The 27,192-nt window shown below is 46.0% G+C and overlaps 1 long non-coding RNA gene across 1 annotated transcript; it reads right to left on the reverse strand.

The window, feature by feature from the left end:
• Nucleotides 1-1,077: 1,077 nt before the first annotated feature.
• LOC138581804 (uncharacterized) lies at nt 1,078-4,901 on the reverse strand. Its single transcript, XR_011304794.1, has 2 exons — nt 4,780-4,901; nt 1,078-2,149 (listed from the first exon to the last, which is right to left on the reverse strand). It is a non-coding gene; the product is annotated as an uncharacterized lncRNA (long non-coding RNA).
• Nucleotides 4,902-27,192: the final 22,291 nt, after the last annotated feature.

The following is a 27,192-nucleotide window of genomic DNA, read 5'->3' on the forward strand; positions in this document are numbered from 1 at the left end:
GTAGCTCTGCAAACTCAACTTGCACGAACACCCTATGATGAAATCCTTTGTTCTGAGCCCGACGCCATTTTGTTTGAACTCCATCGAGACGCTTCTGATCTTTCTTTGCTTCTAATTCACTGGCAGTAGCACAGTTGCTTTTTATAGTCAGTGCCTTCAGTCCCCGCATGTTCATTCAGCAGCTTTTTCAACGCCCAGCAAAATAGTTTACTTCAATTGCATCTCTGAGCCAGGATCCTTCAGGATCAGCAGGAGCACCAGAAAAGCACTTCCTATTGCATGGCTCCTTAGCCACACCCCCCAACACATGTGCTCATTACATAGATATGCTGCTGTTTTTTGAATTTCTGTCCACTAAGTCGCATTCATTTTTTGATCGGAAGCTTATCCTGGGGGTGATCTAAACGTGATCATTGATCTTGGTTTGGATAGATCGACGACTACTCCTATACCTCTGCCGGTGCTGCTGCCCTACCAAAAAAATCTGGCTTGAAACTGGATTGCTACTGGATTTTCCCAAACATTTAAATCCTCTTTAAATCCTCTTTAACTCCAGAAACTCCCATTGTACTCAGAGGATTGCTTTTGGCTTCTTTTTGGCTTCATGCACCCTGAAATATGTTAACTAGCAATCCTCAGTGGAATGCAATCCCAAAACAATCCAAGCAATCCAATCCCCAAACAATCCACTAAAACTCCAAAAACAATCCAATCCCCAAGCAATCCACTAAAACTCCAAAAACAATCCAATCCCCAAACAATCCACTAAAAATCCCAAAACAATCCAATCCCCAAACAATCCACTAAAACTCCAAAAACAATCCAATCCCCAAACAATCCACTAAAAATCCCAAAACAATCCAATCCACAAACAATCCAATCCACTAAAAATCCACTCCCCAAACAATCCTATAAAAATCCAAAAGCAATCCAATCCCCAAACAATCGTATAAAAATCCAAAAGCAATCCAATCCTCAAACAATCCAGCAAAAATCCCAAAACAATGTAATCCCCAAACAATCCTATAAAAAAATCCAGAAGCAGTGCCATCCCTAAATAAATACAAAAGCAACGGATTACATCTGGCTTCCTTTTGGTTTAATGCACCCTCGTAGAGATCCAAAAGCAATGCAATGCAATCCCCAAATAAACCTTTTGAAATCCAAAAGCAATTAATGTAGTCACCAAATAATACTTTACAAATCAAAAAACAAAGCAATCCCAAAAATATCCTTCAACAATATAGGCATTGTTTCGGTTTATGAGCTGGAAATACATTTTGGAGTTTAACAAAAATAATGTTTACTATAATCCTGAAAAGAAACGCTTAAAAAACACATTTGGCACACCTTGTTGAATTGGGCTTTAAAAGCCTCACTGTTAACTGCTGCCCATTTTAGAGAGTTGCATTTTGAATTGTTTTTATAACTATAGTGATGGCTTATTAGGTCAGTCATTTAGGTAAAATGGCCATGAAAGTCAAGACCATGTAATGGCATATTAACTATATTTAAAAAGAAGCGACATTTTTTTTTTCCCACTATATTTATTAAAACGAGGCAGAGATTCAATCGGACACTGTGTGCATAGCACAAAAACACAACTGTTTCAATCCCAAACATGGGTGCTTTACAATTAAAAAATGGGTGAGAGGACCCAGAACCAGTCCAGGGAGCAAGCGAGTCCGGTGGGGTCCAGCCCAGGGATCAAGGTTGAGAGGGGACAAAGAACCAGTTCAGGGAGTCACCAGTATCCAGGCCCAGCCCAGTGAGCAAGTGAGTCTGGTGGGGCCGAGCCCAGGGAGCAAGTGAGTCAGGTGGGGTCGAGCCAGGGTGAGAGGGGACCCAGAACCAGTCCAGGGAGTCCCACGAGTATCCGGTGGGGCCCAGCCCAGGGAGCAAAGGTGAGAGGGGACCCAGAACTAGTCCAGGAAGTCACACAAGAATCCAGGCCCAGCCCGGGGAGCAAGCGAGTCCGATGGGGTCCAGCCCAGGGAGCAAGGGAATGCCCAACTACACTGGTGTAGAAAAGACCAGGTCTGGCTCCTTCTTCATCCGGTAGTTCCCAATTTTATTTTGAAGGGCTTTTCTGTACTCGGATGCAGAGAATACTGGAAAGCCCATTTCCCTGGCTTTACATGGATAAATTCTGAAATGCAAAAAAAGATGTGTAAAAAGTTTGAAAAGAGCAAGCAAAGTACAACTAGTCGCCGATATAAACTTAATGAAATATAGCAACTAGTAATGCAGGCTATGTGAGCAAAGCGGTTCATGATATGATCGTTTATTTATATAGCGTTGATACACAATGTGTTTCACAGCGCTGCAAGGCAAGGGAGGGAACAAGGGAAAATACAATGACATTCTTACAGACCAGAACAGTAAGGATGTGAAATTAACTATCGTATTCGGCCTGACGACATTTCAGATAGTGCTAAGACATAGATATGATATGGCATTTATAACGCGCCTATACACAAGTGTTTCAAGGCACGACGAGGCAAGGGAGGGGAAAGGGAGGGAAGACAGACTACTAGGCCAGGTGACATTGAGATCGCGCAGGGGCCGAGGGAAGGGGAAAAGTGCATGGAAAGGGGGGGTGGGAAGTGCGGAGCAGAGGAGAAACGGATAAATAGAAAATAAATAACGAAGGCAACAAACAGTGGTAGTGCAGCCAACAAGTGGCAAGTGCTGAGATAAGGCAGCAGACAGGGTGTGTCTGATAAGTGCATAAAGATAAAGGGAGGGGGGACTGTATGGGTACAGATATAGACCCCAGTGCAAGGGGTTGCCCTGAGGCTGGGTGGGTGGCACGGTGAGCAGGTACCAGGAGTGGTCTAGAGACCTCATCAGGTGTGACAGGGGAGAGGGAGAGAAGAGGGGGGCCCAAGAGATGAATTGTGAAGCAATGTGCACACCAGCAAGATCAATCTCTAGTGTTCCATGTGAGAAAACAGTCAGGAAATGGATTTCTATCTACACACATGACACATAAGCGCCCAGCTCACTTCCCACCTAAGTTACCTTTACTCCATAACACCTGATTATTATTATCATCAGATGTACATGTACATAATTTATTAACATTGGACTGATACAAGTCTGGGTTTGCTCTAAGCTCGAACCTGTGTTTGCAGATCATGCACAACTGTTTGAGAAAGTGCCCATCTCAATGAGCTACCTTACTTCACCCCACAACACGCATGGTACGCATCCATGCTTGTAGCACATGGCACACATTTCATGAGCACTATAACTCTGCTGCCCCACAACTACAGGACCATTGGCTCCGTTATTAATTAGTTTCTCTCCATGAACACATGTTCAAACACACTTTCCCCCGCCAGGAGAACTAACTTGAAGATTATATACCATGCCACCTATAGCATAAAATGCTTCCTGGGAAAGCAATATGTCGTGTTGGAATCCTTCTGTTTTCAAGACCATAAATCATGACAAAGGTGTGAAAGAACTGCCCATAATTTTCACTTGTGCCTCCACCCTACAACACTGTCCATATGTGGGCACATCTCCACCTACATGCCCCCATTACAATAAAGCACGGCGCTTACGTCATGCGAGAATGCTTGATAAACAGACAGTAGCTTTAAGATGTTGTTAAAAAATTACACTGTTTACAATGAATTCCGATACCTTCCCATGCATGGCGCACATACACTGAGCCCTAGCTCACTTTGGCGTGACGTTTGTGAAGCTCGATCGTGGAGGGGACGGCTGTTGGGCTGTGAAGAAGGTGCTGCTGGGGCAGGGATCACAATCCCACTTGCCGCCGAGGTCGGGGGTGACGTCTCCCCAGCACCGGATAGCAGCATTCCAGCCTCTGCATCAAACACTGGCGCAATCTGAAAGGCACGCACCTGGGTACAATTAGACCATCCCAAATGCCTGGGCTCTGGACCCTGGCGCCCTTTTGGGCCTAAATAATGTACTTCCAGTATGATCGACACAGCCCTTTCTCGCATCGATCCTGCCAGAAGGCAATATTCACTGCAGTCATACTTAACTTTTGAAGTTCTCGGTCTGGTGATGTCAGTGCGTGTTTGCTGCACACAGGCACCTCCCAGTTTCTGAACCTGGCAACATATGTTGCTGCAAAGCTGCATGCACAACCTATATACATGCTCTATTTGATGTGTGATTGTGTGCAGTGCTGATCTGACCTTTTGCTAGACCATGGTCACTCATTACGTTGCAAACCCGATATTTCGGACTTCAAATCCCAGAAGCCTTAGCCAGTGCAGTCAGCGGTGAAGGATCATGGGAGTTGTAGGCTATCACCAGGAATGCCACATTATGTGTGAAAGGTCCGTTTTCCCTTTCGAATGGGCTTCGCTGTAGACTTTCCATATTTCATAATCATGGAAGACTTGCCAGGGTCATGCCATCTATATTATGCTTTCCCTAAATGAGGGCATCCTCCGGCAGGGTCCACACGGGTATCAGCTCTCACGGGAGGGGCCAGGAAGAGCAATAACCATGCAGTCCCTCAGGCCACACTCCACCGCTGAACCGGACCCCGAAAATGCACATAGGTTGGGCTGCCTGGGAATGCCCTGGATTAGAGGGGACACGGAGAGGGGTGCTTTGGAAGGACGTGCAGGCAGGGGGAGAGGGAGTCTGGAGCTGATCCTGCCTGATCGAAAGCTACGAAATTGCGGCCCGAGAAGGGTTCTGCAGATTTCCAACATGCGCTTCAAACTCACCGCTCTTACATTTAAATAAACACAAACACACTGTGTGGCCCACCCACCTGCTTACCTGATTAATCTGGCGTTGGTCTTTCTATCCCGGGCCCAGGGCCAGACCTCGACTCTTCGTCGCCATTGTTGCTGGTTCGTGTCCAGTGTTGCCGGCAGCAGCTTGGAAGGGGAAAAAACAAGCTCCATGTCCTTCCGAAAAAAGCCCAAGCTACCTCCCGTCCAAATAAGCCAAAACAAGAAAGCAAACGCTGTGGATAGGTCTCAAAAGCAAGAACAGAGTACAATACCATAAACACAGAGAAAACACACACATATGTTACAATAAAAAATATATTTTTTTAAATTGCATTTATAATTTTCTGACAATTAGAATGTTCACATCATTAGCTTGTGGTCCTTCACTTCTGTTCCTAGAAATATATTCTTTTCTATATTACTTTCAATCTGGGGCTTTAACTGTATGCTTCTCAGCACTTGCCTTACAAGCTGCGTTTGCTCGAACCCTTCTGTCCGTCACTTCCCTTGGGGTATACAAAAGTGTTATTATTAGCTTGTTGCCCTTTAACACAGGTGTCTCCACATCAGCCACTTGCTAACAAAGTAGGATTTGTAGCTGTTCAGTGCGGATTCAGTGTTTCAACTCCCAGTGGTATAACACAAAATGTGGGGGCCCCGCTGCGAGCCATGCTGAGGGGGCCCCCTCCAACTCGGCAAAAAATCATGGGCCGGCCTAGATTATCACGCTTGCACAATACGCACAGACGTGCTGCTGAAGGAGTAAACCACACACTTTACTAAGAGCAAGATATAAATAAGTGTTTAAATGCAATATACAGCACACTTTCTGAGAGCCAGAGTGTTTGCAATTGTTTTTTAGGGTAACACCAATCCAATACATGTAAGTCACCAATACTGCACAGGAACATTAATGCTTTGCTATTAAAAATGCCATTCCACATTGAAAACATGTCCCACTGGCTGCACAATGTAGACCAGTGTAGACACGTAATAACATTGCAGTAAAGCATGCCAGGCCACATTTAGACATGCCTAGACTGGTTGCACCAAAATGCCAGTCAAAGCAATAACACTCATCAAGAAGAGCACACATTCAAGCCCGGGTCTCTGCAGCCTCTAACAACATGGCCAAACTCTTTAAAATCGGCAAGGAACTGGTCAATCCTGTTGCGGTCTCTACCTCTCCTGTGCCCTCCCAGGCCTTCTGTATGGCACTGCCACTCACTTCTCTGCTAAAACTCAGGACATTCTGTCCTCTATCTCCTCTTCCTCTCCCGGCCCCCCTTTGGCCATCTGTACTTCCCCTCCTCCTTTCTCCACTTTCTCTCTGACAACACCTGACAAGGTTTCTAAACAAGTCTGATATATGAAAGTGTCGTCCAAACAAGTGCTTCCCTGCTCCTCCATAACTATCAAGGACCATATTGACACCCTCGCTCCAGCCTTGGCCAATTTCTGTAATCACGCTTTCACCTGAGGAATGACTAGACTGGCTGCACCAACATGCCTCTCTAGCCACTAATAACACATATCATGCCTGGTTAGCCTGGACATGGACAACCATTATGGTTTATCGCACAATCCTGCCCCCCACAGATCCCCTCTCCCTCCTACCACCTACCCCAAACTCCAAAATCAGTTATTGGGCCCAGAATTACATTCACGTCCCTCTTCCTTGTCCCAGAGCTTATGTATGATATGATAGGTTATTTATAATGCTCTTAATACCCAGAGGTTTCTAAGCATGGACCCGGGGATCGAACCTGTGTTGCTCTGTGTCATCTTGCTTCCAAGGCGGGCACGTTGTCCCCTGAGCTATCCTCCCGAGACTCCTACACGGCTGCATGACAAGTAAGCAACCCCTTAGTTTACAGTACCTTTGGTTAGAAGAAAGTGGTTCCAGCTGGATTCTGTTCCGGTGTAGATCTGCAGATCCTGGTGTTCCTGGGACTCAATCGTGCAGAAAAGAGGGAGGATGTCTGGGGGCTCCTGCACTATGAATGGAAGGTCAGCAGCAGCAATGGGCAAACTTCAGATCAGTGGCAATTCGCGGTTTCGGCTCCTGGCTTATTTTGCAAATAGCACCACCGCGGTTCTCGCATACCACCCTGGACTTTCCTCGCATCTGGGGTCCATCACCTCTGTTGAGGTGGCTCAGGCCTGGTCAGTCCTGCTTCCTGGGAGTCCGGAGGATCTTCCTGGAGCTTGTGTTAAACTTAAAGACACTCACTAGATTCCGGTGTTCCTCTCCCTGGCACTCGGTTCCTGCAGCAGCAATGGAAGTTTAGCCAGCACTGAGAGGATGTTCAGATGAGCTTGTCTTGGGGTTGATTGGTCCCACCAACCCAAGGGGAGGAGTCCTACTTTGCAGGTCTTCTCTAGTCGGGGCGAATTCGGAGCATCAGCACAGCAGCAGGGCTGTACCGGGCACACCAACGGTCCAGGAGGCTCCTTGCCTCATAGGTAAGCACTGGGATGAGGAAGAGTGGGACTAGGAGTAATGATGATTACAGGTAGCTAAGTCAGGCATTACCTCCATGTACCTCTACCTCATCCCAGTACTTGTGTATGAGGCACAGTGCCTCATACACAAGTACTGCCTCATACACAAGTACAGGGACGAGGAGGAATAGGGCTAGGAGTAATGCCAATTACCATTAAATAATCAAGGCATTAAACACAAGTAGTGGAATAACACCATTGGGTTGACTGGGCTTCAGCACTACCCAAGCCCCCCTGAAATTTTGGGCTATGTTGACTCAACCTGGCTGACCTTCAGAGCAGCTGCCGGACAGAACAGGACACAGATGTTAAACGGCACCTGGTTTCCGCTGTTAACAAGGGCTCAGCAATTACTAACTTAAAGCATTTCACTGTTAGTATTCAAAAAGAAAATGTAAAAACGAAAAAAAAGGATTTTTTTTTCTTTTTTTTAACAAAGTGGGGCCCCTCCAAGCCATGTGCTAGAGGGGCCCCCCGCACCGCAGGGGTTGCATGGGCCCCCGTTACGCCACTGTCAACTCCCTCTGGCGAAAATCAGTGGCTATTAACCCCTGGGTTTCTTTCTCTCCATTATAATGTAGGTACCCCACAGGTGCCTCAGACTGTTTTCCACTGTAAGCAAGCGGTCCCCCAACAATAATGTTGAGATAGGCCCCCATACCTCTTCAGCCATGCCTGATGATAAGTGTTATCACATGTCTAGACTGGCCTACATTGCGCATCCAGTTTGGACATTTTTCGCAATGTGACATTGCATTTTTAAAGCTAAAGCAAAAAGGAGTGTTGTATTAGGTGGGGATACTAGAGCTGGGCGATCCCGGCAGACCAAGCCTATTCAGGCAAGATATTCTTACAAATCAAGCCCACGCAGTGGCGCAACAGCTTTATGTAGAGTAAAATTAAATCCCATCGGCATGGGCCTGGCTCCGAAACCTGACAATCCCCCCAGAGCCTCACCACCAACCTCCGCAAGAACCTCACTCCAGTGCCCCACCAACCAATACCACCCCAGCATAGATAGGATTGTAAATGTCTGCATGTGCCACACTTAGATGGGATTGTCAACATGCTAGCATGTCCCACACTTGGATAGAATTGTGAACCCTGTTTCCTTGCTGGCTTCGACACCCTTGGCCCAAATCTGTAGGTTGCCCACATGACCAAATTGTGCTGTGGCGAAAGGCTTGGGGTTACCAGCGGGTTACCCTTTTCCTTTTGTGCCCCCAGTAGGTGCACCCACACATGTGAGGTACCTTTTTCGTCGGGGCACCTGTGGGAACGCGAGAAGGTATGACATCTGTTGTTGGCAACGTGTTTCGGTGAGTGGACACAGGGAAATGTCTCTGAAATTTGCTGGAAATGAAGACAAATCACAGACATTTCGCTCTGGCCACCCACCGAAACACACCGCGAACACCAAATGGCCTACCTTTTTTTTGGATCCGCGGGCAGCAATGCTGTCACACAGGGTATCGTTGGAAAAGGGAGCATACCCACCTCGATCTCCGGCTTGAAGTACAGCCGGAGATCGAGGGGGAGAAAGGTGAAGACTCACCTTATATTTTCACCGCAGCAGCCCGAAAATTACTTTGTTTCACGCCGACGTGCATTACGCATGCCGACGTGAAACTGAAGGTAATCCAGCCCCCTGGCAGTGAGGGGGGACCTCCCCCTCACATAGCCCGGGGTTTGGATTACTGTTTTGTGTGATCCCTGCATTATGTTGCCAACATTTAAATGCAGTAGAAATGTGTGCCTACTGTACTGGATTGTTTTTACAGAGATACAAGTTGGAAAAAATCAAAAATAAATCTTACAATGTATACTTGCTTGTAAAATAATCCAAAACAAATGCAGTAAAAATGTGTAGTGTTGCTGGATTGGTTTTATTGAGAAACAAGTGAAAACAAATAAAAGAAAATCCACCACTTTAATAGCAAGCAATCCTTGCTTCAAAAAATCCCAAATAAATCCTGTAAAAATGATGCCTGCCAATTCGTGTTAGTGGATTGTTTTTACTTAGAAACAAGTCAGTAAAACTCCTAAATAAATCCTGCAGAAATGCCTGCCTGCCAATCAGTGTTAGTGGATTGTTTTTACTGAGAAACAAGTCAGTAAAACTCCAAAATAAATCCTGTAGAAATGCCTTCCTGCCAATTAGTGTTACTGGATTGTTTTTACTGAGAAACAAGTCAGTAAAACTCCAAAATAAATCCTGTTGAAATGCCTTCCTGCCAATTAGTGTTAGTGGATTGTTTTTACTGAGAAACAAGTCAGTAAAACTCCAAAATAAATCCTGTTGAAATGCCTTCCTGCCAATTAGTGTTAGTGGATTGTTTTTACTAAGAAACAAGTCAGTAAAAATCCAAAATAAATCCTCCAACCCAAGACAAATAAATCCTTGCTTGAATAAATCCCCAAAAAATCCAAAATAACTCCCAAAAAAATCTCCAGCTTGAAAACAATCCAGAAGCAATCCCAAAACAATCCAAAAAGTGGATTTCTTTTTTACTAGGGTGGGCCGCTAATGCCTCTTTTTGAAAAGTAAGATCAGATATGCAAATCTGCATCTGAAGGGTGTGACTAGGGAATATACCTTGGACGATTCCCACTCTAGAATAGATGCTTGGCTAGTTATTCGATCATTATTTTGGAAAATAATTTCATGCACAGTTCTGCCTAGGACGATTTTGATTCATTCACCCGTCATTCTGACTGCATCATTGCCTAATACTTACATTATGCAGGGATCTGGAAATTTAAGTCTGATGCTTTCCTGGATGAGACCTTTAAAACTGACCTACATAGAAAAATGTCTCTAGTTGTGCAATTGAACAAAAGCTCCGTAGGCACACTCTGTGAAAGGTGTAAACGTTTCTTTTAGGGAAAATGTACCTCTCTCATTATTTAACTTAAACAGTACAATTGTGGACAAACTGCTGGTTCGTAGTCTTGGCCCCTTAATGGATTCCTTGCCACCGAAAAGACTTTTGATTCAATGCGGTGGCTATTCCTCTTTATGGCGCTCAGCAGGATTATTATTATTATTGTATTTATTGAGCGCGGACCTAGCTTCGAGAAGCAACGCAGCGCTTTACAGAGGCAACAATAGAACAGATATACAGCAGGGGGTGGGATATAGAGGGGCACAGAGAAGGGGTACAGCTGTACCAGGTGGCGGGGACGAGAGGGGTGGGTGGCGTCTAACGAATTTGGTGGTGTGAGGGATGATATGATGGTCTAGGTGTTGAGGTAGAGAGATTCCTTGAAGAGGTGGGTCTTGAGTTCTTTTCTGAACTGTAGGAGCTTGGGGGTGAGACTGATGCAGACAGGGAGGAGGTCTTGGGACATAGTTAGAGAAGGCTTGTTTTCTGGTCCTTTCCTTTTTGCAGCCGCGGATTTCAAGTCTGCACGTATTCCGCCCCCTAGTTTGCTTATTGTATGTCCGTCCCTCAGCAAGGATTCTGATTCATGGTAATACGTCTTCCTCATTTGAGTTGCAGCAGAGTATGTGGGAAGGAGGTCCGCTCTGCGCCTTGCTGTTTGCGCTAACATTGAAGCCATTAGCCTGTTGTCGCCCGGGACAGAACATATTGAAAAAGGCTTCAGTTTCATAAATCCTGATTTCATTATGTGCAAATGACATATTGATAAATGTCATGAATCCTGAAAATGATATTGCCCCAATAACTCAGACAACTATTGAGTTTGGGAGATACTCTGGCCAGAGAACAAATTGGTCAAAGCCTAAATTAGCACCACTTACTCCCAATACTGGACTAATTAGTGAAAGCTCGGACTTTCGTTGGCTTCCAGTGGAGACTAGATATCTGAGGGTAATCGTCTCCAGGGAAGTTCCCTCACTTTAAAATTGCAACTTTCTATCGATGTTTGCTGCCTTTGAACAAAAAGTCGATAAATGGACCATGTTACTGATGTTTATGATGGCCAGGATTCCTCCGATCAAAATTATTGTATCACAAAATTACTAGATCTGTTTTTAAATGTACCAATGAAGATACCTAAGGATTGTTTTGTTAGGGTGAGATAGATGTTACTAGGCTTGATGTGGGCACAGAAACACTGTTTGAAGACTCTGATGCCACCTTATGTGGATTGGGAGTTAGTGGCACCAGAGCTGGAAACGCACTGCTTACTACCAAATATATCAAGTTGATGTTAGTACAATGGGCTAGTCCTCACAGTCTCCACCTGGAAATATTAAAACAATTCAAGCCATGTTATAGGCCCTATCCAGATTATATTTTAAGTTTGATCTTCCCCTTGAAATGAATATGGCATTTGGATAGCTCTTTTGACACCAGTGCTGTAGAGAATAGGCTAGGCTGGGAGCAGTTAAAGTGGAAGAACTTTTTCAGGAGGGTAAATTTATCTCAATGGATGAATTCAAAGAATTGGATGGGACATCTATATTGATGGTGCATTCTAGGAGTTGTAAAAAAGATTCTTCCGTCCTATCTTGACTCACCTGCTGAAAGTACACTACTAACATATGTAACCACAGAAGGGACACAAAAGAATGTAGTTGGCATGTTTTATAAATTCGTGATGTGTTGTACAATTGGTTCACAAATTCAAGCTGACGGCTGGAAACACCAATGCTGTATAGGTGCCTTTATAAATGTGCAATAAATAAATAAAAGTTAAAACATCTTGGGAGTCCATGCTGGAGAGTTTGATAGAAGATAATAAGTGGGCCTATGTTTGTAATCAAACAAGTACAGTAACCATAAATTCAAGGTAGTGGCTAATACAGTTTACATTTTTACAGAAAGTCGTTTATACGCTGAGGAAAGTCGGGAAGTTTGACACTACTGCCCAATGTGCTTGCCTACGTTGTAAGCAAGATGATACTGATTTCTTGCATATGACATGATCTTTTAGGGCAATGGCTGCCTTCTGGTCCGAAGTAATAGCCAGGTTATTAAAAGTAATGACTGTCGATGTACACAGGAACCAACAATGTGGCTGTTGGGTTTTGTCTGTAACTATCCAAAGAGAAATCGTCGATTCCTGATTACAGCTTCATAATTGACTACACTGCATATGGTGCTTGATTGGTGGTCTGTATTCTCTCACTGTTTGGATGTTGGTATAAAGACCTACTGTGGTTTAACCCCTTAAGTGTGTCCTTTTTGCATAGACTTGATTAAAGCTCAGCATTAAAAAAGGAAACATGTAGAGAATTGGTTTCACCCATAGCTCACCCTGAAGATTACTGGTCATTATTTAAAGCATATCTTCGGAAGAGCACAACCACCTCTTGTTCACACTAATGAACCCATGTATTCAACGTATTGGGCACTATTATTTCCTGTATATCTATATATGCATGTTTTAGTTGTTTGATTATGATACGTATTCTATGTGGGTGTACACAGATGTGCTGACTATTCTTATATGCATAATATTCTGTAGAAACAATGACGTTACATGCATTATGGATTAGGACATAGGGCCTCAATAAAATTCTGGTTGTCATTCAGCAATAAATCCGCTGAATTACTGACAAACTCAATTACTATTACCACCACTTGGTCCTGTGGATTTACCGCGGGATTACAAGTGGTAGTAATGCAGTGCAAATCCCCATTTTTGGAATCCATTGGACTACATGGGGTTTTTGGCACAATTACCCAAGTGGTAATTATGCCGCAGTAATTCCACTGCTTTTTGGTGGTAAAGTGGTTGTTTTTGTTGGAGTTTAATGCTCCACTTCACCACCAAGTGCATATTACGGCTGTGTAGTAATGCAATGGTAACAGTATGTTCTTTCGCATTACCGCTGTTTTTACCCACACTGCCATATTTGTAATGAGGCCCATAGTATGTTATGGTAATTTTATGTTAATGAAACGGTTTAAATAAAATCTGTCATTCAGTATTTTTTACAATATTCAACGCCCGATTGTCTTTTAAAATGTTTTGTGGAGTGGGAAAATGTCACTGAATGCTCAGTAGGAAATGTCCTACCCCTTCACTGTTTCTAGGGTGCGACTGGCTTTATACCACTGCTGGAGCCTATTGCTTTCCCCTCCTTGACTGAAACCTCTGTTGTTTGTTAAGTCTGTGCTGGTAGATCTAGTGGGATTGGTGTTGCTGCCCATACAAGGATTGACCTCTCTTGGAATAGTACGCTTTAGAGGAATAGTGAAAGGATGATCAATGCTGCTTCCTCATGGGTTCTAGGCAGTGTGATGAATCGTGCAGAGTCCTCACATAAACCCTAATTAAAGTCTCCTCCCAAGTGGCCAGGGAAAAGCAGACACTTTCAGATCCTGACCCTGGGGTCGGTATTGGTCAGGAGGATCCCTTGGGATGAGAAGGTGTGGGATATATTTACCCACTCAGCTGTTCTCCCTTCCATAACCAAGCTGCACTTCAGCAGAAGCAGCAAAATGGCTGCTCTGGCTCCTGTGAACACCACTGCCTCACGGCAAAACTGCGTTTTGCAACTACAAAAAGATTGCTGCACCATTTTCCCAAGCACATATTGGGCAGGATGGAACAAGGGGGCACACTGAGGAAGCCTTTCAGTGTTTTCTTACATGTACAAAAGAAGGGGAGTGAAAAAGCAGCACTGCTTTGCTGCAAGCCCAAAGTTCCCATTGAAAAAGGGAAATATTTACATTTAAAAATGATGCCGCTCTAATGCTCTTTTTCCTCTGATTCCTCATCACACTACTTTTATTAATGAGACCCTGCCATGCTCATCCATGTTCACATTGTGCTTCAGCAGACAAGAGCCGTATCCCTGAATGACTGGCTGTTGTTCAGATCTGAAGAAATCAAAAGAAGCTTTCCTTCAGCTACACAGGAAACGCTTTACTTTTGGGCTACAAAATGGCAAGGATCAATGCGTGAAAAAGGCAGTGGCTCTCTGTGCCTATGTCAATTTCAGTGCATTTGTGTTCAAACAAAATTGCTACATACAAGAAACTAACTCTGGCTACAAAACAATGTGGGAATTCAGAGGGAAGAGAAAAACCGAATTTGCAAGGAAAATATTAGCAGTCACCACATGTTCAAATATACTTTTGCAAATAAAGCAAAATACTTGTTAAAAACTATGTTGGATAAGGCCCTGCCCTTATCTAGCAATGTGAAGGGGTTTTGTGTTTTGGAACATATAGGAGATCTTATTCAACAGGCTTTATTCTGATTTATAACAAAAATAAATAAAATAAGGAATTAAATTGCATTGGCTACATGGGGGAAATCGGCCCCAAACTGGTTTCTGCTTGGAGGTTGCCAGCAACAGAAGGCCGCTCACAGTAGATGCTAGAACACACAAGTGCCAATTGCTACCTTGGCAGACGTTTGTCAGTGCTGAGGCCTCTTACAATGGAACTTCTGGGACACCAACCTGTGACGTGGAGGGGGCCATAAACATCCAATCAAACTGGGAAACCCCCTCCCCACACTGGGCTGAATTTAGATTTGGTGGTAGCTGAAGAGAAAAAAGGGTCCCAGTGAAGGACAAAGGATGCCCATTTGTTTCAAAAGACTACTTTATTAAGACACTTTTAAGACAGGTATTTTTGCAACAGAAATTCGAAGGAATGTAAAAAGTTGACAGTTTTAATGTAATTTTGTGGGTTTTAATTTAAGACGTTGTAGCCTTCACTGCCACCTTGGGAACAGAAATGGCAGAGAATTGGGTATTCCGAGGAAAGTGTACATGATGCCAATGTAAAATTCAATACTGACATGCCTGATGCTAATCCATACACACATGTAAAGTTATAGAATTTTAGGCCAAATATTTCACACTAAAAATGACTCAAAATTATTAGAAGGGCAAAACAATGTCTTACAAATTGTAGAGTTGGACTGGTATGCTCTGCATAAAATATGTAACCTGCTTATGTATGATATGATATGATATGATATGGCATTTATAACGCGCCTATACACAAGTGTTTCAAGGCGCGACGAGGCAAGGGAGGGGGAAACAAATAGGGACGCCAAACGATGATCTTACTAGGCCTGGTGTCATTCAGATCGCGCAAGTGGATGGGAAGGGGGAAAGGGGAAAAGTGCGAGGGGGACGTGAGAGGGGAAAGTGCAATAAGGGGTAGTAGAATAAATAAGATAGTAAAACAGCCAGATGGTGGCAAGTGCAAGGTGTGCAGACATAAGTGCTAGAAGGGGGACTGTAGGGAGACAGAAAACAGTCCCTAAGTGCAAGGGTTGCCAGGGAGGCAGTACAGGTGTGTGACTGGCGGAGCCTGCGCCCAAGATCAGACAGGGTGGCCAGGTACTTTTGACCAGTGCAGTTTCAGCCAGGAATTCAGCAGGGGAGAGAGGGAGAGAAAGCAGAAGCAAAGAGGAAGGTTTTGAGGTGCTTACGGAACCGGAGATGGTTCTCCTCAAGTTTCAGGGAGCAGGAAGGCTGTTCCACAGGGAGGCCCCTGCCGAAGAGAGAGATCTACCATCAACTCGTTGCTTAGAAAAGCGACTGACCCTGAGGGAGTTGGAGGCAGATGAGCGAAGAGCTCGAGAAGGAAGAAATTTGGGAAAGAGAGTTGAATGTATTTCGTCCCCAGTCCCCAGAAGGCCTTGTGGACAATGCAGAGGGTTGCAATTTGTTAAAAGGCCCCAACTGTACAAATATGCCATTTATGGCAAAATTGGATTTTAGCTAAAGTAACTGTGGGAGGTTCTAGACATTGTAAAACTCACATCATAAATCTGACATCATGCCCTTGAAACCCAACCAGCTGAGCGGAAGGCGGTAACTATCATCCCTGACTAATCTAGTTGTTTAGAGGCGTGCTTAGCTAGGCCTGCCCTACCATATAATTCTATGATGTCACCATGCTCTATAAAAAGGGTGGCTGACAGAACTCTAGGCGCAGACTCTTTCCTGAATTTCCTGCACTTGCGTTCCTGATCTTCTACATTCATCTTGCCAGATTCCAGATCTCACTGCAAAGCCAAAGCATAGCTGATTCCAGATTCCACTGCAAAGACAAAGCATAGCTGATTGCAGATTCCACTGCAAGGCCAAAGCATAGCTGATCGTATCCCAGCAAGGCCAAAGCATTACTGACCATCCCAACAAGGCCTCAATCCCGAAATCCCACTATAAATCCCAATAATCAAGCCGAAGGGGCGTGGCTAAGCAGCAATGAGATAGGACAGACTTCCTCGAGGCCCCTGCCGATCCTTCAGGATCCCGCTGTGCACATACACTAAGCCTAGTGTAAAAATGCAATGAATAGAAGCACTGCTGTGGGAATAGACAGAGCATACGTAGAGTGCATCTGCATGAAGAACGGTCGCGAGGAACTGCAACAACAACGAAAAGAAATGGAAGAGAATCCTGGGACGAGACAAAAGAAAATGGCACTTGCATTGTAACAAAGAACAGTGGTGCGAATTGCACAGAGATCGGAGTGGACTGCAGGGTGACTGCGACAGTCAATTCTGATGTGCAGCAGCAAATGGCACATGGGTTCTGGATACTGCATACACTCAGTCCCTCTGGATCTGATGCCTTGATTACCCGAATGAGAGATCAGAGTGAAACGGCACATAGGGTCCTGGCGAATGGATGCACGGCACATGAGAGCGAACCCTCCTGCTGGTCGAGCGGTGTGCACAATAAGGGACTCGCAGGCATCCAACGCAGTGCCCAGTGCAAGTCATAAACTCGGAAGGTAACATATGTTATAGATGGCAACACAGAAGTAATTACGCCCCCAAGAGAGGTTGGCCGCGGAATAGGTTCGTAATGAGCTGAGCGGTGGGAGCCATATAACCGAGCTGACGCGGGCAGGAACCGGACACAAAGGGAATCAAGGTGCCACACGGTTCCTACAAGACCTCAGTGCAAGTCCACGTAGCTCAAAGAGAAAACAGGCTGGGAGCGGCACCGCAAACCTTTCTGTGCTGAAACAGAAGCTTAAACGCAGCGGCACTGCTAGTGCCTTCTGCGAAAAAGAAAGTAACATTGCATTGGTCACATAACGTTCGGAAGCGATACACTGTATCTGCAGGGCCATAACACTAGCAAACGTCCTCAGTAACTCGGAGCTGCCGGCAGAGAAGGAACTAATGGACCCAATCTTTGAGGAAACCAAACTGGGCAGATAACCACATGCCCGTTAACGTACGCGGTGCAGGTAAACAGAATTATTACTCCCATGGACAGGGGCCCTGATGAGGAGGAGCTCCACAACTGGATCTCACTCTGCACAATCTGGGCGGGCTCTTCAGAGTAAACGAACTTAGTAGGAATCCAAGAACGGATTCTTGCACCGACTTCACGGCCCCAATAACAATAACACTGATAGTGCCACGAGAAGTAAAGTCAATACAGCGACTGGGTCCAGAGGGGGGCATTGCTATCTGATGAGAGGAGACACCAGCACAGGAGCGGGGGTACACAGAGGGAAATAAGAACTGCCAGTGCACAATTACGTGGGAGGATAGAATCCACTCCAGACACAGACTCAGAAGCATAAGGAAATCCCCAATTTAACCCACCCGGGTCCGTTGCCAACCGGGGACCAACTCAGCGGAGCCAAAGATCAAATGCTGAGGGGCTCGTATACATAAGCCCAGAAACATTAAGATGGCCAATAAACTGCCTAAAACAAAGGGCAAACAACCCACGCTTGATGAATATGCCAGAACATCGCCGGGGGCAGAGGGGGCCAGGACCAAGGAGAAAGCCCCCACCGTGGGCACAGATGCCACGAGAAAAGACCAGGAGATCCTTGCAGCAATCGCAGACCTGAAAGTGGCTTGGGAAACCAAATTGGAATCAGCCATGGTCGAACTGAAGGCGGCACTGGAGCGCAAAGTTGGGGCAGTACAGAAGGAAGTGAATCTCCTTCGGCAAGACGTCAGAGCGCTAGCAGAATGCACAGGCGACTTAGAGAAGGAAGTGGCCCCGAATACAGCGGCATGTGCATCCCACAAATCCAAGCTCCATGCCCTAGAACATCGCGTGGGCAACCTGGAAAGTAGGGCGGAGGAAGCGGAGGGATGCGCCCGGAGGAACAATATACGTATCGTGGGATTGCCTGAAGGAGCCGAGGGACCCAACCCCACGGAGTACATTGAATCAATGCTGCTGCAAGAGATAACCGGAGGAGTGCTGACCCAGGGGTTCACGGTGGAACGAGCGCACAGGGCCCTGACGAGGAAGCCACCACCGGGAACACCCCCAGGCCGGTAATCGCCAAGATCCTGAACTATCGAGACCGGGAAAAAATCCTAGAGCATTTCCGGAAGGGAGAAACGATACAAAGAGCGTCGGCAAACATAACGGCATACCCAGATTACACCCTGCAGGTACAATGCCAATGCACGAACTTTGGTGCAGTGAAGAGAAGATTGTGAGAAGCAGGCTACAAGTACATGCTGATCTACCCTGCAAAACTGAAAGTGTTCCACAAAAACAGAACACTGTTTTTCGATACCCTGGAGGATGCGACAGAAGGCTGGATACGCAGAGCTGTCCCCAGGAATCGTGTATCCAGAAGGAAGATGGCGCAGATAAGTAGCATGGAGACTGCGGTACCTAGGGTATTGCAGTCTCAGACACTGGGACTAGAATATAGGACAGGATACAGCCTGTCGGAATAGAGCGACCAGGGCTGTATACATATGATCCTTGAGCACGGGAACTTAGTAAAAGGAGTAGGAGCCTGACGGAACTAGCCCTCACACCCCCACAAACAGACCAGTTAGGTTACCGGTAGACCGGTGACACCCTGCTGGGTTCCTGATCTCGGCATCCCGAGGCAGGACCAAACGCGGGGGAGCCTGAGATCCAGGGATGGAGCTGGGCACCAGTTGGGGTCGGGTAGGGAGGGGGGAGGGAAGGGGTTGTGTGTAGTGTATTATAGTTGCGGAAGGAGGGGAGGGGAGTTTAGTTGGGGAGTTAGTTGGGGAGTTTATGTTGGAAGAGGGAGGGGTACGAGCCCAATTTCATGTCAAACTAGACTGGAGAAGAAACCCAGGAGGGGAGGAGGAGGGACAAACCACGCATGGCAATGGCTAGCCTTAGAATTGTAACCTGGAACGTGAGAGGCCTCAACAGTTATTTGAAGAGGAATAAAGTAATGATGTATTTGAGAAGGCTGAAAGTTGACCTAGCATTATTACAGGAAACCCACCTTACTAAGGAGAAACTGGATGTGGTTAAGGGAAAGTGGAGAGGGACCACCACAGGAGCCACATACTCTGCTTATGCATGGGGGGTGGTCACGTGGGTGGCACCTCATGTACCATTTCAGTTGCTACAGTCCACAGTAGACCCAGATAGTAGAATGATAGTGGTGCGCGGGATGCTGGAAAACAGGGAGGTGAGCATTATAAACTCATACGCCCCTAATCAAGACACAGCGGCCTATTTTAGGGCCCTATATGGTAAAATTAGCCCCCTACTGGGCGGCGCGATCATATGGGGAGGGGATTTTAACTGTACAGTACACCCCAAAATGGATAGGTCAGACAGTAAACTAGATAGACCCACCCCGGCTGCAAGAGCATTACAGGCCCTGCTGAGAGACTTTGGATTAGAAGATATTTGGAGACAGCTACACCTGGAAGACAGGCAGTACTCACATTACGTGGCCCCACACAACCTGCACACGAGACTGGATTATACGTTTGTTGCCTCGGAGCTGGTAGGAGAAATGATAAGCTCGGACTATAAGGCCAGAGTACTTTCGGACCACTCCCCCTTGGTCTTGGAGTGGAGGCACCAGCCCCCTAGAGTGCGAATCCCGATATGGAAGCTCAGAGCCGAGGCCCTGCAGGACTCGGGATTCCGTGAGGCCTTAAGGGGGGCGATTATTGAGTACTTTGACATTAATACAGGGAGTGTGCAGTCAGAAGGAACCTTATGGGAGGCGTTCAAAGTGGTAGTACGGGGTGCAGCCATATCCAAATCTAGAGGGCTCCAAGGGGGTATAGAGCGAGAGCTACAGGAGACAGAGAAGGAGCTGGAAGAAATAATGCAGAGGGGGAGCACCTCACAGGAGGATGACAAACGGGCAAAGCGTTACAACAAACTAGCAGGGAGCACAGGGATAGATTATGAAACTGAACTATGAAAAATATATCAAAAGACAACATGCAGGGGGAGACAAGCTGGGTAGGCTGCTGGCGTGGTTATACAAAAATGAAAGACCACGATCAGTGGTCAGGGGGATACAGGGGGAAGAAGGCCAGACCTGGGACACCCAGGAGGGAGGCAATGAGGGGTTCCTCAGATTCTATAAAAGCCTTTGTGAGGACACAGGGGAGGAGATGGGTCGAGAGATTCAGGAAACATTGGAAGACATAGGATTGCCCAAATTAAACGACCAGGAACGGGAGGACCTGGATGCCCCAATCACATTAGAAGAATTAGAGACAGTGATTCAGCACCTACCCACGTGTAAGGGCCCGGGGTCAGACGGGCTCCCAAGTGAATTTTATAAGACATACAAGCAGGAGGTACTCCCTCCGCTGCTTGCCATGTTGAACGAGGCGTTTGAACGAGGGAGGCTGCCAGAGTCCCTGAGAGAGGCGGTGGTCATTCTGCTCCTAAAACCGGGCAAGCCAAGCACGGATTGTGGGTCATATAGACCCCTATCGATGCTCAACCAAGACAGCAAAATCCTCACAGCTATGCTGGAAAACAGGCTCAAAAGAGTTATTGGCAAACTGATACACCCCGATCAAACAGGCTATGTTCCAGGCAGGAATATAACCGAGAATCATAGGAGACTCCACCACATTATTGAACAGACAGAGAAGGACCCCGTCGACATGGTAATAGTCTCATTGGATGCCATTAAGGCCTTCGACTCGGTGAGGTGGCTGTGGTTGCTAGCGGCCCTGAAAGGATATGGGATGGGGCCGGGGTACCTTAGGTGGGTCAAAATGGTAAATAGCTCCCCAATCGCCAGGGTTAAAACTGGCGCAATAATCTCAGACAAATGGCAACTTAGTAGGGGCACTAGACAGGGCTCGCCCTGGCCGCCCATTCTGTACATTCTTGCCCTGGAACCACTGGTAATCTGCCTCAGACAACAGTATGGGGAGATAGGGATCCTCACGAAGGGAGGATCGCACCTCATATCATTGTACGCCGATGACATACTGCAATACGTGCGCTTCCCAGAAGAAAACCTACAATATGTCCTGGAGGTGGTGGAACGTTATGCCGCCCTTTCCGACATAGCGGTAAACCATAAGAAATCAAGCATGTTCCCTTTGGGGAGATACAGGTGGGCCCCGCATAGGAACCTACCGGTCTTGTCGATACCCTGGCAGACCAGGACATTCCGATACTTGGGAATCGACATATATCATACGGCCGAGGAGGAACACAAATAGAACACGGAAAGGGGAGTGGAGGGTGTGAAGAATATCATGGGGTTCTTGGCCAGGCTACCGCCGGCCATGGTGGGTAGGGCGGCTTTGATCAAGATGGTGGTCCTGCCGAGATTGCTACACTTTTTTACGAACATCCGTATATGCTCCCCAAACGTTTTTTTGCGAAACCCCACAGCTTATGCAGGGGCTTTATATGGCATAACTCCAGGAATAGGGTGGCCCTTTGGAAGTTACAAAACTCGTGTGACAGGGGGGTATAAACCTACCGAACTTCGAGTTATACTACCTGGCGGGACAGCTCCAGTATGTGGCCAGGTGGTTGTCCAAAGAAGAGACGGCCAAAGCTAGGCTATTGTGCAAGGACACCACCCCCTTTTTTTAAGAGAGGTGGTGTGGTTGCCTAAATCAAAGCTGCAAGGAAGGGCGAGACTGTTGGTACTGGGCTAGGGGGAAATATGGAGCAAAGCATGGTAAATGGTGGGAAATCCGACCCCATGCTACCTGCAGGTGCCGCTAGTGGCGCTATGTGAGGAGGACTCGTAAATGATAAAAGGGATCCGTAGATACTAGGAACCGATGGGCCTTGCGACCCTCGGAGATGTATGGCAGGAGTGGGAGGCACTAGACTTCCAGAGATTAATGGAGGACACCGGGGTGCACAAAGGCCAATACATTAATTATACAAGAATTATCAGACGGGTGCGAGAAAGGTGGCCTGAGGCAGTGCTAGCGGAGCAACCCGATGCGGTCATTGAGACGATGCATGATATTTTGGAGGGTGGGCACGAAATATCCTGTATATATGAACTATTGATGACTAGGGTGGGCAAGGAGTTGCTCCAACTGAGGCGGGACTGGGAGGAGGAGGTGGGGGAACCCATGCTGGATGGACAATGGGATAGAGCTCAAAGGTACCACAAGAAGGTGTCTCGAAACGCGAGGTTACAGCAGATCCAGTTATATGTTACTCATAGGGCATGTATGACCCCTAGCAAATTTGCCAGGTTTGGAAGTTCGGTGGCACAGAAATGCCCAAGGTGCGGGTGGTGGAAGCTGGAATGATACACATGTTTTGGGCTTGCCCGGAGGTGGGTAGATTCTGGACAGAGGTTAAGCTACGCCTAGCCGAAAAAGGGATCACACTGGAGGTGGAGTCAGTTTGGGCATGCATGCTGGGGAGTTTTGCCAGACCACGCAACCTGAAGCACATTAGTAAGATGAAAGACCTGGCCTACATCCTGGCCAAACGGAGAATCACAATGGGCTGGAAGGCAGCCCAATGACCCAGAATAGAGACGTGGTGGGCTGACCTCCTGAAGTGGGCAGATGCAGAAACGGCAGCTTGGTATGAAGCAATCAGTAGGGGAGGAGAGGAGGATGCAGTACCCCTGATAGCATGGAGACAACTGGTGGCCACAATGGTGGGACCCTCCCTGGCTGAACTAAGTGAAGACGATATTAGGGAGATTAATGTGGAAAACAAGCCCGGAGATATACAAAAAAGTGGCATTGAAGCAGGGGCTTGAGTTAAGGGGGCGGGAGGGGGGAGGACTGTGACACACAACATGTGAATATAACGACGTGAAGCTCAAATGTGGATGTTGTAAGAGGATTCAATTCAACACTACAGCTAAGTCAATGCCTAGTCTGGGATACTGAATGGAAACCCTTATTGATATATCTTTATGTCCAGTTCATGCGTTCTGAATGACTACCCCTATATAACACCCCTCTCTTGGAATCCTCCTGACCCCACTGAGCCAAGAAGTAGTTCTGTTTTGCAAGTTTAAAAGGTTTATTTGATAATTTAAACAATAGATATATATATCACACTTTATAATAAATTAATAATTGGATATCACACTTAATCTGATATGATAAAGATTAACAACGGAGAATCTGGCACTAGCACACTTGTGAATAGGAACAGAAGAAGAAGGTGGTAGAGAATGCTTTATATAAGTTCAGATGGATGTAATGTTGAATGAAAATGTAATACAGAAAATACTCAATATGATTTCAACAAAACAATGAAATCACTTTTCTCTGGCAATCCCCTCCCCCCTTTATGCAATGCAAGGAAATGGAAGGAAAGCACACAGTTCTCAAAAATGCAATCAAATGTAATTCAGTTCACCCCAGCAAGCTTAGAGTACAGATCGGAGTTTTAAACACAGGCCCAAAATGCTTTTACATGTGCTGGCAATGAAGTGAAAAATATGCTAAAATGCTTTTAATTCCCTCTAGAGGTTCAGGGTGAGTGGTATCTAGTTAATATTAGTCCAGGCTCACTCTAGCAATGTCAGGGATGGTTCTTACGAGGCAAACAAATTTTTAGCAAGGAAAGCAAGAACACTTCTGTTTTCACACGTGGAGAAATTTGCAAATCGCGGCAAAATTCGCGAGTGCGTTTTTCGCGATTACAAAGGAACTACAAGGACTAGCACTATCGTTTTGGGGTCCTAGGACAGCCTAGGATCTCAGCTTCCAGATGAAAGTTACTGCAAGTCTCTAGGACAAACGGTCACGGAGATATGAGCGACATGGTAAAGGTCATTTTTCAGATTTGAAATTTTAAAGTTCAAAAAGACAAGTGACAGCTAGCAACTAGAAAATGACAGGTGACAGTTAGGAGGCAGTTCTACTTAGATTAAAATAGATTGAATTATATTATTTTAACTAAGAGATTGGTTCTACACAGTTCTGCTAGGTACTCACAATGTATTTTTGAGTTAAATGGGCCTCGCCACGGATCTGGTCAGGTTTTAGACTGGACTCTGGTCTGGTCTCGGCACTTCACAGTGATCTGGGTCAGCTCTCTGGTTCTGCTAACAGCGGTCTGGGTCAGCTCTGCTCTGTCTCTGGTTCTGGATATTGATAGATTTGAAGTCTCTATGTTGGCTCTCTGAAGGTTGATGGAGGTAAAGTATGGATTTTCCCGGCAGAGCGTCCCGCAGCAAATGGATTTGAAGGTCCCTATCTGTCCTGACTGTCTGCTTTTATGTGTTTTGAAAATGGGTGTGTGTGCCGCATCACTAGGCTCTACCCCTCTCCACTTGTCATTGGCCACTTCATCCTGTTCCCCTTGATTGGGGGAATGAAATGAAGTGTCATCATGATGAGGTCTGTTTATGATACAGAGAACCCACCCCTGTCAAATTACACACAATCTATATTTTGACCCAAAAGCCATATTTCATAGCTACACAGTGGTTTGAAATTACATGCACCCATCATGCATTACAGGAGGTATACCCTGTCCAAATCTGCTCTTCCTGGGAGCTTGCATTCAGAAATGGCGACATTTGCACTTTTTAACTGGTTTCGCAATATCGGACATTACCCCAAATGTACACACATGTGCGCAAGGAGTATGGACATTCATTGATGAAGTGTCAGATTTGTAACATGCATACATTTTAAGTAATACCCTCTTAACTGCTAGCTTGCCCCCAGATCATGCCACCGGTTCTAAAAACCTCTCAAAATGTGGGCAGAAAAATCACAAGAATTATGGTATCATTTAAATAATTTTCACAAGTCCGCTCTATGAATGATCCATCTTTTTCTAAAACCATATTCTGGCTATGGGGGTGTGGTTTCCCCCCAGCACAAGGTTGAATTTCTGGTTTTTCCAGTTCTGCCAAGCCAGCTTGCTCTCACAGGCAGTGCTCCTCCCCTTTGCTTCAGGAGGAAGCTACTTGTACAGCCCCCGTAATAAAACATTTGCCTGAGTCAGGACAGGGCTTTGTTCAATTTCCTGCAGAGCCCAGGTAATTCAATCAGAGAAGTGTCAAATCCCTTTTGGTGGGAGCAGCAAAAGGGCAGCTAGGCCTGGGAACACAGCTGTTGTGCAAGTCTCATCTCCTGTCGGGGGTAGCTGGTGGGCAGGATTCAGTTCCTTAAGCCAGGCCCCAGCTAATGTCACTTTTTGTTACCCAGTTTAAGTCAAGACAATTTTTACATATGCAGCTAGAATGCTGATTCTAAGTTCAAAACTATGACATTTAAACAATTGCAACCTATGTGACACTCAAAAGTAGGTCACTCATTTCTTTTAAACATTTAGAGTTTTAGTGTCTTTCAGTCCAAATTTACTTAAACTGCTGAAATCCACAGCTCAGCCAGTCTTGTTATAAACCTTCAAGTCACTTCAGAATATAACTTTAGATTGTATCCACCTCTCAGTAAGTCTTTCTTTGGCCTGCTTTGGGTTCATCTATTCAGTTTACACAAAGTCTGGTGGTTTTAAAACGCCGGCTTTCTGATAGTGGTGAGTACTGGTACTGCAACCATTTCTGGGATTTAAGAAATTGAATTCCCCACAATTCTAGGTTGCTTTTGGCAATCAGCATTGCCATTCCCAATGGTTTCAGACTACGGTGTGGGTAGTCCAATGGTGGTTTTAGGCAGTGCCCTTCTGTGCCCATAACATCGGCAAAAATGAGTAGCAGCCTATTCTTCATGCATTTCCCTGTGCATTTTCTGGGAGACTCTGGCCATCATGATGTTTTCCATGTCAGTACTGCACAGTTTTTGAGGTAGGGCTCGGATGCATGGGTAAAAACATCCCACAAGCCCCCCTCTTGCGATGGCCATTCGGTTTCACTGATGGAACTCGCAAGATCTGGGATGTTTCCTCATCTTCTTCCAATAGATGGCACAGTTCAGTATCTTTTCCTCCATCCGGTCGGATCGATCGGTTCTCCTCACCGGTCCTGATGGGAATATTGGGCGGTACCCTGGGCCCCTTGCGTCTCTGCTCCCGGTCTCCGGATCGTCCTCCTTGTCCCGTCTCCAGGTTTTCTTTCTCCTAGGACGACAAAGGAAGAGCGGCAATACCTATTCATAGACATTTTTCCCACACCATTGATATAGTGGGGTGGCATATGAATTTTAGAACTCAACAGATATGCACATACACATTTCTTTTTGCATTCAAAAACAAAAACTCCCACCTTGAGAAACTCAGAATTTGATAGGCGATATGTAGGATATTTTAAGATAGAACTGAATTAATCTGATACAGTACCCTCTAGGATTCCAGAGGATTCCTCCAGTTGTTGCAGAGTGTGCCTGGGATGGCAACATTTCAACTGGTTTATGTGGACCCACTTGTCTTCCCCCTCTGCCAAACCGCCTTTGGGGATGCGGATCTTGTAGGCCACAGGGGAGATTTTGTCTATAATCTCAAAGGGTCCCTTCCACGTAGGCAAAAATTTGCGCTGCTTGGCCTGGTTCCTTTGGAAGTTGTATAGATAGACCCGGTCCCCCACCTGATATTCCTTCCTGGAAGTTTTCAGGTCATAGTGGGTCTTCATGCTATCAGCTGATCTTTCTAGATTCCGCTGAGCATAAGCAAAAGCATGTTGAAGGTGTTTCCTTAAATTCTCCACATACTCATGAGTTGTGGAGGCATTTATTAGGGTCTGCTCTTGGGTCCTGTAGAGCAAATGCTGAGGAAGCACCATCTTGCGCCCAGTCATCAACTCAAATGGTGACATTTTGGTTGCAGATGAAGGGGTAGATCTGATGGCCATTAGGACCAGAGGTAATCGGATATCCCAACTTGGCCCAGAATCTG

The sequence above is a fragment of the Ambystoma mexicanum genome, chromosome 3q (genome assembly GCF_040938575.1).
Source record: "Ambystoma mexicanum isolate Mex_15411 chromosome 3q, UKY_AmexF1_1, whole genome shotgun sequence".
NCBI lineage: Eukaryota > Metazoa > Chordata > Amphibia > Caudata > Ambystomatidae > Ambystoma > Ambystoma mexicanum.